General features: G+C 37.7%; 1 long non-coding RNA gene across 1 annotated transcript; it reads right to left on the bottom strand.

The window, feature by feature from the left end:
- Window positions 1–1,141: 1,141 nt before the first annotated feature.
- On the bottom strand, window positions 1,142–5,147 carry LOC145426214 (uncharacterized). Its single transcript, XR_013906938.1, has 2 exons — window positions 1,719–5,147; window positions 1,142–1,610 (listed from the first exon to the last, which is right to left on the bottom strand). It is a non-coding gene; the product is annotated as an uncharacterized LOC145426214 (long non-coding RNA).

Raw genomic sequence — 5,147 nt, 5'->3', positions numbered from 1 at the left:
CTTGTAGGCCTTAGAACTCGAATTGCACTGCTGGAAATAGTTTATTTTGATGCACATGCACATTCTTTGCAAATTTGCATCATAGGATTGTTTTTTTGTTTTTCCTGCAGTGTATATAAAAATTGCTGTATCTCCAAAAATAAAACTATGAAGACACTCAAAATAAATTTCCTGTTGTTGTAAACTATTTTTTGCAACTTTTTTGTATTTAAAGTTTTGAGGGATAAGCCTCTTAAATTTCTCCAAGTAGAAATATATGTAAAAAAAACAAAAACGATTTTCAATTTTTTTGTAGTTTATTGCACTTTTTTGCAATTAATGTAGTTACTATGGACTTAATACATACACATTTTTAAAATATGGGCTATAACAGTTGTATTGATGTATAGCAACTTGAAATGCTCCCACAAATGGCACTACAGCATGTAAAAAAAATATTATAAGCTCTGGCGGACTTGGTTCTATGGTAGATCTTAAAGGGTTAAATAAATATCGTCAATTAATCGTGATCTCAATTTCAGTGAAAATAATCGTGATTATCATTTTTGCCATAATCGAGCAGCCCTACTTGTGATGTTATGTTTTAATAATAATAATGGATTGCATTTATATAGCGCTTTTCGGGGCCCTCAAAGCGCTTTACAATCCCACTATTCATTCACTCTCACATTCACACACTGGTGGAGGCAGCTACTGTTGTAGCCACAGCTGCCCTGGGGCAGACTGACAGAGGCAAAGCTGCCATATCGCGCTCTGGCCAACACCAGTAGGCAGTAGGTGAAGTGTAATGCCCAAGGACACAACGACCAAGACTGTCCGAGCCGGGGCTCGAACCGGCAACCTTCCGGTTACAAGACGAACTGCCGATTCTTTGAGCCACGACCGTTTTAGCAGCTTTTCTATCCATGAAACTACATTACAGGGATACACTTAACAATGATTGTGAAAATAAAATTTATTTTTTATTCTAGCATTCAAATGTGCATCTACAATGCCTCCCAAATTTGGACACTCTCTCTACACTGCACACACACACACACATGGCACACACACACACGGCACACACACACTCAGGCAGCCTTTCAATTATGTCAGTTCTGATCTGACCTGAGGGGATAGACAAAGAGAAAGAGGAGTCGGGTGGGGGTGAGGTGGCTTCCTCTTCCACAAACATTCCACTTTAATGTTCACACACATACAGATAGGTCCAGATATATTTGGACACTGACACAAGATTTTATTTTATTTTTTTTACCAGTTTACTGAAACATATTCCAATTATAGTTATAAAATGGGCATGGGAATAATGTGTAGACTCTCAGCTTTTATTTGAGGGTATCCACATTCAAATTGGATGAAGGATTTAGGAGTTTCAGCTCTTTAATATGTGCCACCGTCTTTTTACAGGGGAAAAAATAATTCAACAAGTGACTCAAAGGCTATTTCATGGTCAGGTGTGGGCAGTTCCTTTGCCATGTTATTATCCATTAAACAGATAAAAGGCTGGAGTTGATTTGATATGTGGTGTTTGCATTAGAAAGATTTTGCTTTGAACAGACAACATACGGTCAAAGGAGCTCTTCATGCAGGTGAATCAAGCCATCCTTAAACTGCAAAAACAGAAAAAAAACCATCTGAGAAACTGCTACAATAGTAGGAGTGGCAAAATCTCCAGTTTGGTGCATCCTGAGAAAGAAAGAAAGCACTGTTGAACTCACCAACACAAAATGACCTGGACTTACACAGAAGACAATTGTGCTGGATGATCGCAGAATCATTTCCATGGTGAAGAGAAATCCCTTACCAACAGCCAGCCAAGTGAGCAACACTCCAGGAGACCCAAGTCTACCATAAAGAGAAGAAAATTGAAGTAATACAAAGCATTCACTCTAAGCCCAAAATCACTCACAAACCTCAAGAATACAAAGGCTAGATTGACCTAAAAAAAAAAACATCAAAAGGAGCCAGCACAGCTCTGGGAAAACATTCATTGGACAGATGAAACCAAGATCAACATCTACCAGAATAACGGTAAGAAAAAAGTATGGGGAAGGCATGGAACAGCTCATAAGCCAAAGCATAGCACATCATCTGAAAACACAGCACAGGCAGTGTAATGACTTGGGCGTGCATGGCTGCCAGTGGCACTGGGACACTAGTGATAAAGGACAGAAGCATCCAAGTCTGAGTGTTCAGAGACATACTGTTGGCTCAAATGCAGTCAAATTGATTTATTTATTATTAAATACTGAATAGAGATATAAATAAGAAAAAAGAAACATTTGACTGACCAGAGGTTATATTGTCTCTGATTGGTTGGGTGTGTGTGCTGTGCGGTTGGTGGGAGGTTGAAAGGGGGTTGGGATGGATCCCCCGTAGATGAACAACCACCATCTGCTGGTAAGATGACACCACCAATGGGGTGCAAGTGTCCAGCTGGGAGGGACACGAGAGACCAAAGAGCAGACACACTAGATTTTATCAATAAAATCTGGAGCTCCTTCAGGCATGTGATTTGCTATAATAATTGAAAAGCTAATTACTGGGAGAGTTGATTGTGTGTAGTTTAACTTTGAATTAGTAGTTTTATTACAATGCACAGGTTAAGAAAGATCAGGGCAGATAAACAATGCATACTTTGAGGCGAACCTTGAGGAATTTCTGTATTTTCCTTCATTCACACCAGTTTTAACTGATAGAAATGATCACTTTTAAACAAAATACTGAAAATCTTGGTGACTGTTTCTTCCTTAGAAAAAAATGCATTGATATAATTCATTATAATTTAGTATAAAAACTCTTTGTTGCTTGTTTCTCAGCTTTTTATGCATTAGGATTATATTACACTCATGCATGTGTATTTACTGTAACTTGTTATAAATGCTGATTGTTCCATTGGATCTTTACATGACATATTTCAACATCTGTGACTTAAGAATCTGTCTGTAGCTTATAGTTGTGAAGTGTCTTGTAATTTCACACTATCAGTGTACTGTATAAGTTTTCAGTCGTTTAACAAGCTGAGGTCTAAAGTCACCATCTGTAGTTTTTGAAATATTTTTTTAGAATCATCTTCCAAGCGTTGGCAGTCAGGGGAAAAAAACAAAGGGTGAAAGGTTCTGAGATAGGTTTGGGGTTATCACTGATGATAACTTAAAACTCAAAAGGTTAAACAAATAGTTAAATATTTTCTCCAATAATATGCTAAGATATGCTGCAAGGTGAGTGGAAGCCTTTGTGTGGACATCTGTTTGTACTCTGATCAAATGAACCAATGCTGCAGTCACACAAGGGAAAACTACTTGGAAACCACAGTGGAAGCAAAATTAATACGAGCATGACCTTTGAGATGGTTACTTTGAAGACAGAGACCAGGCCTGTGACCACTCTCAGTTAGTTGCTGCCTTCAAAGTAACTTTGGTGTGTCAGATAACAAGAATAAAGATCAGTCTACCATCAGTTTGTAATTCAAGTTGGTGATTGCATTGCAATTAAATGATATTTAACTATGAAAAATTGGCAAAAAAAAAAGAGTTACTCCTCTAAAAATAGTGACATAGTTGTGTAATTAACAGCAACATAATAAAAACACTTAGCAGACTTGCTTTTATATAATCATAGCAAACCCAATTAAGTAGAGTCCTCTTTTGCAAAGGGACACGTCACAGATAAATGGTACTCTCTGGTGCAGACTCAGATGCATTGACTTAGATTTGGAAATCATTTGCATTTAATCATACACTGGGGAAATTCACTTCTTATAGCAGCTTTGTGAAGGTGCAGCAAGAAAAGGTTAATTAAAAATACATAAGAAAAAAATTATAAATAGAAAAAATAGATAACTAAGATAACAGTGTACAAAAAACCCCCAAAACTATGTAAAAGTGAATATATAGAGTAAAATACATCAATACTTTTCTTTTAATATGTACATCATCACCAGTGGGTGTGATAATGATACACCTGTGTTTTTAAACATTGCAGTGTCCTGGCAGTTGGCAGTCCTTTCACGATAACAAAGTTGGATGGCAGTTATGTGGAGAAACCCTCAACCCAGATGACCAATTGGATGCCACAACTACTTGCAACCATTTGCAAAAAGCAGGGAAAAAAACAACCACTGACTGCAAATTCACAACGTACACAACGTATAAAAAACAAAGAAATAAGAAATAAATAGAGATTATTTTTGTGTGCTAAACATATACAATCAAATGCACAGGAGAGACAAACAGACAGACTTAAATGCCAGTCAGTAAAAATAAGTTTTATGGGTAGACTCAGTGGAGGGAACAGATTTGACTCTCCTATGAATTTAAACCTGGAACCTGGAACCAAACCATGAAGGGGCAAACAGGAAGATCTTGAAATTGATTCTGAACCTCACTGGCAGCCAGTGGGGAAAAACTAAAAGAGGTGGGATATGATCTCTTTTTTGGGTGCCTGTGAGGAGCTGGCACCAGTATCTTGGACAAGATGAATATGGGAAAGAGAAGACTGACTGAGTCTGGTGTGAAGTGAACTGCAGTAGTCAAGTGGGAGGAAATTAGAGCATTAATGACAATTTCACGACAACGAGATTGCAATCCTGTTTTTACACTAGTGTGACTGATTCTTTACTCACTGGCATATGCATCCTTCTACTAAATGGACAAGCAAATAGTCATAGAGTAAATAGACGCAGTAAAATAAGGGTAACTTCTGCTCCATTATGTATGCAGCTCTTGATGTGTCCAGCCATAAGATAGTGGAATCCTGCAATATAGGCAGGTAGTCAAAAGCTAAACACTAGTGAGATTATTGTACAAGAAGAGGAAATAGCTTTGATTGATACTTCTATTTACTATTTACAGAAAAATCAGCTGTTCTGCATCAAATTTGATGCCACACAAATTATTTGTGTCACTCCAAAAAATAATTTCTGTCCACTATGAGATAAAGGGGAACAACAGCCTGATACCTTCAGGCCTGACAACAGGAGATGTATCACTCCTGTAACACCTGTAACATTCAGCAGTTGCCTCACTGTTCTGACACACACAACAAAACTATTGACTACACTACACACTAACTACACAAGATTTGCGCTAAACGTGGCAAATCTCTCATCTCAAAACACCGCCGTCACTCCTAAAACTTCCCCCTTT

The sequence above is a fragment of the Astatotilapia calliptera genome, chromosome 3, assembly GCF_964374335.1.
Source record: "Astatotilapia calliptera chromosome 3, fAstCal68.1, whole genome shotgun sequence".
NCBI lineage: Eukaryota > Metazoa > Chordata > Actinopteri > Cichliformes > Cichlidae > Astatotilapia > Astatotilapia calliptera.
Note: the sequence above shows the minus strand (reverse complement) of the source record. Positions and strands in the feature narration are given on the sequence as shown.